The 12,582-nt window shown below is 51.6% G+C and overlaps 1 protein-coding gene across 1 annotated transcript in view; it reads right to left on the reverse strand.

Moving 5' to 3' along the window:
• LOC147009143 (uncharacterized) overlaps window positions 1-12,582 on the reverse strand; it is an 86,154-nt gene that overhangs the window by 52,910 nt on the left and 20,662 nt on the right. The gene's annotated exons all lie outside the window — the stretch shown is intronic.

The following is a 12,582-nucleotide window of genomic DNA, read 5'->3' on the forward strand; positions in this document are numbered from 1 at the left end:
ACGAACCAGCACATAAGGACATATTTAAAGATCAACCCGAAATAATAGAAAAAGGATAAACACATAGCTATAACATGACGATTGCCCGACTTCCAACTCCTAGCCAAACAGGAAACGCAATTAAAACCTCCAACCCTGTGGCCATTCAAACCATAATCCTACACCATACAGAAGAACATAAAATGACCAAAAGGTACATACGCCTCAAGGCTATCACAGGTTACCGAAAAAAGGAAGAAAGGTGTTGAAAACCGAATACTGTATGATGAAACGAAGCTCCGAAGTAAACTGTCATGAATAAATCGAGAATAAACGAAGCGAACTGAAAATGACGTCATAGTGCTGCACGTGCTTGGACGCGCGCCGCGCCACATCACGACGTCATGCCACGCCCAGCAACCGTAACCTGAGGCAATGGCATGGCGTCGCGACGTGGCGTCACCTATGTTCCCCACAAGATCACACTTACAATACATTAAACTACAAAAACTTAAAATCAAACGTTTTACTACTGAAGGTGCCGAAACCTTCTGATATTGAACAACAGACACACCAATGTTTCATTGCACAGATGGCCGTTTCCATGGCAACCAACCGTTCGAATACTTGAAAATCATAATACTTATGTGTAAGTTAGTCATGGTCACTATATTTAACAATTATTTAGGCCATCCGATGGAAAATATAATTTAAAAAAATATATATTAAAAAATGGCAATTCCACTCCAAAAATGCTGTTTCCATGGCAACCGACAGTCAAAATGCAACATTTTATCTTGTACAATCCATTGTTAGCCATTTAACAGTAATCCACCATCAGTTGGTTATTTTGTATAGTTTCAGATTTTTTAAAATTGGAATTTAAAAAAAGCATTTTTCACCCCCAAAACGACCTTTCCAAAAGTTGAAAAAATGTGAAACATTTTTTTATTTAAATAGATTTTAAACTTCTCAAAAATCTATAGGTTTGCTACTCTCCAAAAAATTCCAATGAAATTACACAAGGAACCTGACTATGAGTCTCAGGTTTTCTGTCTGTCTGTTTGTTTGTATGTAATGGACAGCTCTGGAGGCCAGAGGAGTCAACAGCTTTTGATGAAACTTGACTGGTAGGTTCATACCAGGATCTCGTTATATGCTTTTGAGCACAGTTGCTACGGACGCCACCATTGCCTAGCAACGGGACTGAATTTTTTGAAAAAAATCCGAAAAATATTTTTATATATTTTCTTTTCGAAAATCAAAAATTGGCTTCCGCGCTTTTATGCGCACTATAATCAATGTCTTTGTCAAAAATTTTCAGCCCGATCCGTCAAAAACTGTATGACGAGGAAGCAATTATATTACTATATGCTTTCACACCAACGTTCGTGTTGGGATTCCCTAACGTAGGGCTCGGGAATCGAACACAAATGATGAATGGACAGTTGCTCGTCATGTTCCTATATGGAACAACGAACGGCAAAAATGCCATCTGATGTGTTCCCTGATCTACATATTTCAAACTCGCCTTAGTCTAGCGACCACCCATGTCGCCTACCGGCTTGTACTCTTTGTGAATGTCTTTCCAGTGATGGAGGAACTCTGGGAAGGGTTTGAAACAGCAAAGCACTTACCTTGTGTCGGCCTTCTTGGTTGCTTTATGCAGCTTTCTCGGCTGGAAGAGCATGGGAGGTATAAATATATATTATATATGTGTATGTATGTATGCATATATATATATATATATATATATATATATATATATATATATATATATATATATATATATATATATATTGTTACGGATTCGCGCCCGCCGGCGTGCTGACGGCCACGTAACTCGAATCGCGGCACGTCGCCCACCGGACGGACAATCCAGTCGTGACCCTCTCGGACTAACGCCGGGAACCAGTCACGGGTGGACCTTTCGGTCTCACCGCGATCGAGCCAATCAGCCCCCGCGTGGGATAGGGTTGCTCGCCAAATTCGACCTACCTAAGTACCCACGCGGAGGGTAGACCGGGCGATCGCACCTCGCCGCAGGTCGACTTCGGACACGGGCCACTTAAGCGACCCGTTCCGTACTATCGGGATAACCGAGCGGTGTTATCGTCGACCTCGACGGTTCGATTAATTATCGGGCGTATTCAGCCCACTACCAACCCTTTACGTGAAGCAAGATGAGGATTCAATGAAAGAAATGACGAAGCGAAGCGGGAAACAGTTCAACACAAAGCACATTTATTCGCGATGAACGGAAAGCACACATATTCAATTCCACCAAAAGCACACAGAAAAGAAAAACACAATGCAATTTACACAAAAAGCAAATGCGACAATGCAGATCTAATACCGATTACGCGAGCACACGGCAACACTTATACAATTTTACTTCACAGACGGCGCCGACAACACATACCCAAAACCAAGGAAAAGAACACCCTCAAAGATGAGGCGGGCCTGAGGCCGAGACCGGGTCGGGCCTACCCGTCTGGTGATGAGACGCGGAGCGGCGATGGTGCCTCAACTCTGCGGGACTCGCGGGCAGTGTCTGGTAGGGGGTGGGAAAGGGGCCCCCTTGGTCGCACTATCTCAGCGCGGGGGGAAACAGGAGGGGGTTGCTGATGCTCGGGGTATAGAGGATTCCTACTCTGCCTCGAGTCCCGTGACGAGCGTCTCCACCTCGGCCAGGTCGCGCTGTCGGCCTCCCTGGGGTGCAGCTCCCTGCACGACGCGAGCACCCCCTCGTCTGCCCTCGCCGCCTCTCCACAGCTCCGTCCCCTCCGCTCCGACTCCAACGCACACGACGACCAGCTCCTTCTTGCCAACTCCACCGCCCGCGAAGTCTTAACTCTCTGTTCCCCTTGACTGACGAACGCGGTCGCTTTTATAAGCCCCGTGGCTTCGCTCTCTCAGCTTTGACCCCCTCCCTTCGACCTTTCACCTCGCTCCCCATTGGCCCGAGAAAAAGTGGGCGTGAATGCTTTTTGATCCATAAATTTGCATATATCGATCGCCCTCCAACGCCCTGGGGGCGGGGCCAAATCGCCCCTCGCTCACCGATTGGACGGAACAAAAGTGGGCGTGTGTCGTTTTTGATCCGTTTTTGAAGCAGAAAATCCGTGGTTTTGTACACGCTGTTCGGCGCGCGCACTGCACGAGTCCAACACCGGTACCCACAAGCGGCGCAAGAACGGTGGCGATGCGACGGTTGCGAGGTGTGACGTGAAGCGGCGCCGCGGTGGGTGGTTGATGTGGTGGTTGGTGGTGGTAACAATGGCGGTTGGTCCAAATTAAAGATAGTAAAAGAAAAACGGCTATCCTGAAGAGTCGCAGCACGCGTGAATGACATGTATTCCCACTAGACAACGGGTTTGGGCCTAACTACACATGTACTTACCGAGATATCTCACCTAAGGGACCTGAATGGTGGTTTGCGAATTTGGTAACCACAACACTACCCCCTCCCCTTTTTACAGACTCGTCCCGAGTCGTCAAATTTTCGTGTGCCATCATGTGTAGTTTTCCCCTAGTACATTTTACCTACGGATCCCTGAGTGCGACATTCATGGTATTCGTGTCCCCAAAATAAATAACCTGAGGGCTGCGTAACTATCTAAACAAACTCACTCACACGGATGACTTAAATAAAATTGCCGGCGCTAGACAGACATGCCGGGGGCGCACTCATATTTACAGTACATCTTAACCTTAACTTACAAATTTTACACGAAACCATGGCCCAGGATCAATGAACTCTGCAAAAGAAAAGCAGTTAGCAGGGAGCCAGGCTGCCCACATGCAGTCTCTGGCTCAAACAATGCAGGTGACAGGGAACGTGGCTGGCTGCTCACACGCAGTCCAAGGCCTTCCCTTTTGAAATGAACGCGGTGAACCACAACGGTGCATGGGCTGCACAACGCAGTCTCCGTGCCAGCTCAAGTGGCACACGCAATGAGCACAACGAATGGATGCATGAACACAAACACGGTGCACGGGCCGCCACTGCAGGCCCGTGTTGTAGCTGCCAACAGGGCAGTTCTCGCAGCTTGCAAACTGTTGCCTTGCGGATCCTGGCGCACATGGAAATGAACAGGGGGGGGGCAAAGCAAAAATTGAACGGGGCTGGTGAACCTGGGCAGTGGGCATGGCATGGCAAAGGCAGCAGGCAAACACAGCCCGCAGAAGAAGACCGCTGCAGGCAAACACAGCCGGCAGATGAACTGGCCGGCACAGGCCTTGAAGAAAAACAGCCAGCAGATGAACTGGCCGGCACAGGCCTTGCAGAAAAACAGCCAGCCGGCAGACGATCCAGCCGGCACAGGCCTTGCAGCACAGCAGCTGCAGATGAAGCTGGCCAGCCTTTGCCGTTCAGTGGAGGTTGGTGGAGGGAGTGCGGTGGTGCTGGCCACTTGGAAGGCGGGCTCGGACCTACCTACCTGTCTCCCTCCCAACCTATCGCCTTTGCCTGTCACTGTACATACCCACTCCCTTAATTTGTCAAACCCCAATTTAGCCCCAACTTATTTTTTTGTTGTTTTTATTTTTAATCCCCCACTATAAATCGTCCCCTAACCCCCTTTATCGTCCTTGTTCGGCTAACCTATCCTGTCACCTAGCCTACTCCCAACCCCTACGTTCCCTTCCCGGAGGGGAATAAGGGAGAGCTAACGTCCTGTGTCGAGGCCCAATTCAAGCCTCAGAATGGCCTTCCCAGAGTTCGGCGATCTATAACCAAAGTGGGTCCAGCGGCCCACAACGAGAGCGAGGGGATGGATGGTGCGGAGGGGTACACTTCCTAATCTACCCTAACCATTTAACTGTTAAACTACCCCGGGGCTTTCAACAAGCGCCTCTCGCTTAAACTGTTGGTTCTATAAACCCAGATTCCCGTCGCCTGTGTTGGTGTCCTCACAATTTCGGGCCTCGCCCCCCCAATTTTCTCTCCGTGCCCTCACACGGTCTCATGGCTGGGACACGTGGCTCCCTTTGGCAGGCACGACCCTCTGCCGAATCTCCCGCTATGGCACCCCCGGGCACTACACTGCCTCCGAGCCTACCAGCTCCCTAACACCGGGGAGTGCCCCCCATGGCACCTCCCCTGAAACGCACACGTGGCAGGCTGGCTTCCCGGGCCCCTTTCCGAGGGTCACCCTTGCCCACAACACTGCCCACGCGGCTAATGGCGCCCCGGGCCCCCGCACCAAGCAGGCGCACCCGTGCCCACTACTCTATCCCGGCCCCCCATGGGCCCATGGCCTACCGCGGCCGACTAGCCTGGTGCCCGGGGTACCCACTCAGCGATACTCACCTTTCGCAGCCACGCTCCCAAGCCCGTCAACAGGGCTCCTGCACCCCTCCAAATGGGTCTCGAGCCTACTTTCCCACCAACAACAAAACGACCTCCATTTTTCAATTTGACTAACCCAGCTAACTCACTTTACTCTGACCCCGGGGTCCCTTGGGCGGGAGTCACTCCTCCCCCCAATCACTCATTGCACCATGCATTCCCCATTCACTCCACACACACAGACCCGCTGGCCTCACTCACTCACCAAGCACATGCCTCACAACTCACCAACTCTTCAACACACACACCGCTGAACTCTGCCATCCTCCTAACTACCTCCCCTAACTAACTCGTGCTCCCACGTCGTCCCTTAAACTAGTAGCACGTTCCTTTTAACCTACGTAGCTAAGCTACGTCCCCACTACACATCCACAAGTCTGTCACTGTCTCCAAATAAATCATTTTATTTCCCAACCTAAAGCTCACTAAATCCCTCTACCTAATCCATTCCACGGACTCCATGAGGACTTACCCCTGCCCCATGAAGTCGGTCTAACTAAGCTAACCCTTCCCCCTAACTAGTTTCCATCCTGTGCCCAGGGTAAGGGGGTCTTCCACCCCTTGCCCAGGAATCCTGTGCACCCGAAAGTGAGGCTTGCTTTTTTTTTTTTTTTCCATGCGCAGCACCTGCGCGGCAACTCAGAGCTCGCGCACTTTGCACCTGCCCGTGACGTCATGCAGCTGCACGTGTTCGTCGTCCCTCCTTGGACGGTACCATCCGGCAGAAATACCCCTCCTGCCGGATTCCAACCCCACGTGCAGCCATGGCGTCACCGTGCGCATAAAAAAAACACAAGCCCCACGTCTCGAGGGGTTCCCCACGCGAACACATGTGCTTTGCCCGTTGGAGCTTAACACACACGATCGCGTGGAGAACCCGTCCGGTCCAAATCCATTTACCTGCCTAAACTTTGTCCGTCCGCGGGATCGGCAAATCCACCGCTGGCGTTTCCGGACCGGGACTTCACTCTCGCAAGCGAGCACGTGGCGGTCTCGTGCGTTGCACAGCACGAACCGCGTGCTCACTGCTGGGTGAACCCGGCACGGTCCGCGAAACAACTACAGCCGCTACCCGGCTTTCTCTCCTCTGTCGCCGTCTCCGTCTCCATTCCACACACGCATACCTGCGTGTTACGACGCACACAGTCCACACCATTAAACTCACACCGGGAGACGCGGCTGCGTGCTCCCGCATGCCAACCGACATCTCCCTCTCATACCGCTCTCTCACACACACGGTCTCCCTTGCACACAGCGACCTTGCACACGGCCGTTCACTCACGCGTGCGGGGGCACTCACCCGCGGTGCCTCACTCGCACTCCGTGCCTCATCCACACACGCGGGGGAACTCAACCGCGGTGCCTCATCCACACACGGCGTGCTGGGAAGCACGTACTCCGGCACCATCGCCACCACACCACTCACACACGGGGTCGCTTCCACACACGGGGACGCACTCACGCCTTGCACCACACACACAGGGACAACCACACTGGGGATTCGTGTCCCCACAAGGGTCTCCGGGGCCTCTATACCCCCCAAGCTCTCCAAGCACCCGTTCGCAGCACTCCTCCCCTCAACCTCGCAAAGCACGACCGAACTCACCTGGTCGTGACTCGCCTCAAGGGGGCATACTCCCTCCCCTCGTTCCTGGAGGAGGCCATCCAGGTGCTCGCACTGGGTCTCTACCCAGTCCGCCAGCTCACCCCCATTATCCTCCACTACCTCCGTGTGTGTGTGTGCGTCACTTACCCCGTCTTCATCGTGTAGTCTTCCCTCTATCGTTCCCATCTCCCGTGTCTCTGCCAACTCTTCACCCTTTACCTCTCTTGTCTCAACTATTATTTCCGTTGTCGTCATTTCGTGTCTCGTCTCACACGTTTTGGTCTCCCCATTTAATTTTTCCCTTTTGGTCACCGTCGATTCCTCTGTCACGACCCTCGCCCAACACGCCCCCCGAATTATTTTTTTACCCGCCTCCACCGCGGGCCTGTCAGCCGCTGCACCCCCTTCCAGCTCGTTTGCTCCCACACGTGGAGTCGCCATTCCCAGCTCCCTGGTCACGGCCTTCATGCCCGCCTGCAGGCATTGGCCCATGTTCTGCGTCTCACCCCGCAGCTCTTTCATTTCTTCCCTCATGTTTGCTTCCATTCCGTTTATTTGCTTGTTCATTTCGTTTTTCATTTCATTTGTGTTTGTATCCATCTTTTCGTTCATGCCTTTCATTTCGTTTTTCATATTCGCATCCATCTTTTGTGTATTCGCATCCATCCTTTCGTTCATTTGTTGTGTATTCGCATCCATTCTCGCTGTCATTGCCGCCAGCATGGTGAATAGCTGGGCCATGTCGGGTGCGCTTGGGTGAGCCGTTTCGGCAGGGATCGGGGAAGGGTTTTGGTGGAGGGGGGAAGGGGAGGTGTCATACACCGCGGCCGCTGCCGCACCTATTTCGGGCTCTGGGTTCAGTTGGGCGAGTCCGTGTTCCTGCACAATCAACATTTCCTGCTCGGGGATTCCATCCTGGACCATGGATTCTACACATTCTACATCCATTTCTAATACCCCCGGCTCCCGCTCGCCTTGAGACGCCATCTTGCTTCTCGTGAAGGGTTAATTTTGCTCGCTCGTAATTTGGAGGGAATCGGGGGTCGCTTCTCTCACCCCTGGACCGATTCCCGTGAATTTAGCCGGAGACAGGAGAGCCCGTTTTCCTGTTCTCCGATACCAGTGCCGCGAGGAGGGCGATGAATTTGTATCGCACGACCTGACACCAGTGTTACGGATTCGCGCCCGCCGGCGTGCTGACGGCCACGTAACTCGAATCGCGGCACGTCGCCCACCGGACGGACAATCCAGTCATGACCCTCTCGGACTAACGCCGGGAACCAGTCACGGGTGGACCTTTCGGTCTCACCGCGATCGAGCCAATCAGCCCCCGCGTGGGATAGGGTTGCTCGCCAAATTCGACCTACCTAAGTACCCACGCGGAGGGTAGACCGGGCGATCGCACCTCGCCGCAGGTCGACTTCGGACACGGGCCACTTAAGCGACCCGTTCCGTACTATCGGGATAACCGAGCGGTGTTATCGTCGACCTTGACGGTTCGATTAATTATCGGGCGTATTCAGCCCACTACCAACCCTTTACGTGAAGCAAGATGAGGATTCAATGAAAGAAATGACGAAGCAAAGCGGGAAACAGTTCAACACAAAGCACATTTATTCGCGATGAACGGAAAGCACACATATTCAATTCCACCAAAAGCACACAGAAAAGAAAAACACAATGCAATTTACACAAAAAGCAAATGCGACAATGCAGATCTAATACCGATTACGCGAGCACACGGCAACACTTATACAATTTTACTTCACAGACGGCGCCGACAACACATACCCAAAACCAAGGAAAAGAACACCCTCAAAGATGAGGCGGGCCTGAGGCCGAGACCGGGTCGGGCCTACCCGTCTGGTGATGAGACGCGGAGCGGCGATGGTGCCTCAACTCCGCGGGACTCGCGGGCAGTGTCTGGTAGGGGGTGGGAAAGGGGCCCCCTTGGTCGCACTATCTCAGCGCGGGGGGAAACAGGAGGGGGTTGCTGATGCTCGGGGTATAGAGGATTCCTACTCTGCCTCGAGTCCCGCGACGAGCGTCTCCACCTCGGCCAGGTCGCGCTGTCGGCCTCCCTGGGGTGCAGCTCCCTGCACGACGCGAGCACCCCCTCGTCTGCCCTCGCCGCCTCTCCACAGCTCCGTCCCCTCCGCTCCGACTCAAACGCACACGACGACCAGCTCCTTCTTGCCAACTCCACCGCCCGCGAAGTCTTAACTCTCTGTTCCCCTTGACTGACGAACGCGGTCGCTTTTATAAGCCCCGTGGCTTCGCTCTCTCAGCTTTGACCCCCTCCCTTCGACCTTTCACCTCGCTCCCCATTGGCCCGAGAAAAAGTGGGCGTGAATGCTTTTTGATCCATAAATTTGCATATATCGATCGCCCTCCAACGCCCTGGGGGCGGGGCCAAATCGCCCCTCGCTCACCGATTGGACGGAACAAAAGTGGGCGTGTGTCGTTTTTGATCCGTTTTTGAAGCAGAAAATCCATGGTTTTGTACACGCTGTTCGGCGCGCGCCCTGCACGAGTCCAACACCGGTACCCACAAGCGGCGCAAGAACGGTGGCGATGCGACGGTTGCGAGGTGTGACGTGAAGCGGCGCCGCGGTGGGTGGTTGATGTGGTGGTTGGTGGTGGTAACAATGGCGGTTGGTCCAAATTCGCGGTTCCGGTTCCGGTTTTGAGCGGCAAGAGGTCTCCTTCGGGGCTCCCTGCTGACATTCTCAAAGTTAAGTTCCGGTTGTTATTTGTCCCGTTTTAACTGTTTAATTTTCTCACCTACATGTTAATGTGTGTTCCTAGTTCGGTTTTGTTTCAAAAATCGTGCTATTTTGTGAGTATTTATGTCGACGTTCTTACCTGGTGTTTGAGGCCTAGTCCTAGGCTTGAGGCCTACCGGTTCCACTTGGTGTTCGATCGTTTTTTTTTTTGTTTGTTTGTTTTTTCTCCCCATTACCTTCAATTTCTATCCTCCCCATTACCTTCAATTTTCATCCTCCCCACTTTCCAAACATCCCCCATTCTCCCAACTAATCTCTTTCTTATCTCAAAAAAAAAAAAAAAAAAAAAAAAAAAATAAAAAAATAAATAAATAAATAAATAAATAAATAAATAAATAAATACCCAACAACAACAACAACAACAACACGCTCACCTTCTCCCGATTCTGCTACTTCTTCTTCCTCTTAACTTCCTCCTCGTCTTCCTCGATTTCTTTTTTTTTTTTTTTTACATTTCCATGACCTAATCTGTTGAACTCTCTCATACATTAATATTAACAACAAAAACGATCTTATGATGCTTCATCTTCCTCTCTCACACATGTGGTACTCTTTACTGTTTCACAATGCACTACTCTTCTGCTATTTCAACAGACTGCTTTCATTTCGACCTCTCCTTCATTCCTTGCCTAAAAAATCCAACTATTACAGCGCTTCTTCTCTCCATGCTCTGAATTCGCCTTCATTGCATCCATCAAGAATTGTGTTAAATCGCATCTCTGACCTAAAACTTTTAAAAACCACAGTTTGCCATGGATGCTCGCTTTCCATCAACCATTCTTTTTTGTCCATCTTCAGTGCCAACTCACCCCCCTCACCCCTCACTCTCACTCTCAAAGCAACCATCCCACTCTTCTCCCTCCAAGCCTCCCTCTCACCTCTTTCAAAAATTCCCCCTCACCTTTCTCCCACCTTTCATCCCCCTCACTCTTCCTTCTCTAAGTTGCCCCCCTCTCATCCACCAACCTACCTCCCTCCACTGCCCTCTCACCTCCATCTCTTCACTCCACCTCCTCAAATACTCAACTGCCATCTTCCTTGTCTCTTGTCCCCCTCTCTCTCCCAGCACCACAGAGCCTTTTCTCCTCCTCATTCGGCCCCCTCCCCTCGCTATTCTGCAATACCCCACACTCCTTCAGCAACCCTCCTTACCTCCCCCCTCGTCCCTCGTCCTACCCTCCCCGCCCCCTCCACCTCCTGCACCCAAAGCCTCCTCCCCTACCTCTTCATTAAAAGTGTGGACCTCAAATATCCGGGGCCTTCGCTCAAACCTTTCAGATCTTTCCATGCAGGTTGCCACTGACAAACCAGACATTATCTGCCTAACAGAAACTTTCCTCTCCCAAGACGTGTCTGACTCCCAAGTATCTCTCCCTGGTTACTCCCTCTTACGGTATGACAGACCTGAGCCTCGTCCTGGTGGAGGTGTTGCTCTCTTCATCAAAGACTCTATTCCTCACTCTCCCTGCACTGCTCTCACTCCCCCACACCCCCAGGAATACCTCTGGCTTCGGCTTCCCCTCCACTCCCACCTCATGTTTATATGTGTACTGTACCGTCCACCGAACAGTGATGACTCCATCTACACCTCACTCTCCGAAAACATGGACCATCTTCTATCTTCTCATCCAAACTCTCTCTTCCTCTTATGTGGCGACTTCAATTGTCATCACGCCAGTTGGCTAGGTGTGGGTACCTCTCTCACCTGCCATGGGACATCAGCAAAAGCTTTCTGTGACTCATTGGGACTGACTCAATCGGTCAACTTCCCGACCCGGATCTCAACCAATGGTACTCCATCTCTTCTGGATCTGATTTTGACAAATTTCCCTGACAATATCTGCTGCTCTTCCTTCGCTCCAATTGGTTCTTCTGACCACGTCCTTGTTAAAGTGGACATCTCTCTGGCTGTTATCAGAGAACCACCTCACCGCCGTCGAGTCTGGCATTTCAATCAAGCCGACTGGCAGGGTCTCCGAGCAGCCATCAAACTTACAGACTGGTCTCCTATCACTACTTTCTCAAACATCAACTCATCCTGGGAATTCTTTCAAAGAAACTTGCTCTCCCTCATGCACAGATTTATCCCCTCTCGTGTTCAGTTGTCTTACCCTTCCTCCCGCCCTTGGTTTACTGAAGCTTGTGGCGAGGCAGTTGTCCTGAAACAACTTGCCTTTGCCTCATGGAAAGCAAACCCAACTGAGGGCAATCTCAGTTCTTTCCACAAAGCTCGGAACAAGTGTGTAGCTACCCTCAGGAGAGCCAGAAAACAACATCTTTCTCATCTCAAGTCTGAACTCTCAAACCTCTCTCCCTCCTCAAAATCCTGGTGGCGTTTAATCAAATCTGTTTCTGGTGTATGTTCCCCCTCCATCCCCTCCCTTACCTCAAATGGCCGCACTGCTGATTCCACACGTGATAAAGCTGAATGTCTAAACTCGGTGTTTGCAGCTAAATCTTGTGTCCCAAACCCATCACTATCTCTACCCACTTTACCCAGTCGCACCCAACTGTCCCTGGACTCTGTATCCTTTTCTCCTGACAAGGTGGAGAGCTTGCTTTCAAACCTCGAGTCAGATTCTGCAACCGGTCCAGACGGCATCAGCCCACGTGTCCTCAAAGCCTGCTCTTCTGCTCTTGCTCACCCTCTCTCTGTTCTATTCACCCTCTCATTTTCCCAAGGTCATCTGCCATCTGCTTGGAAATCTGCTAACATCACTGCCCTGCATAAAAAAGGTGCAAAAACAGATCCCTGTAACTATAGACCAATCAGCCTTCTCCCAATCATCAGCAAGGTTATGGAATCCATCATCGCTTCAGACATGAAATCCTTCCTCTTCTCCAATGGCTTGATTTCC

The sequence above is a fragment of the Eptatretus burgeri genome, chromosome 17, assembly GCF_056783735.1.
Source record: "Eptatretus burgeri isolate ZD-2024b chromosome 17, Ebu_testis_v1, whole genome shotgun sequence".
Taxonomy (NCBI): Eukaryota; Metazoa; Chordata; class Myxini; order Myxiniformes; family Myxinidae; genus Eptatretus; species Eptatretus burgeri.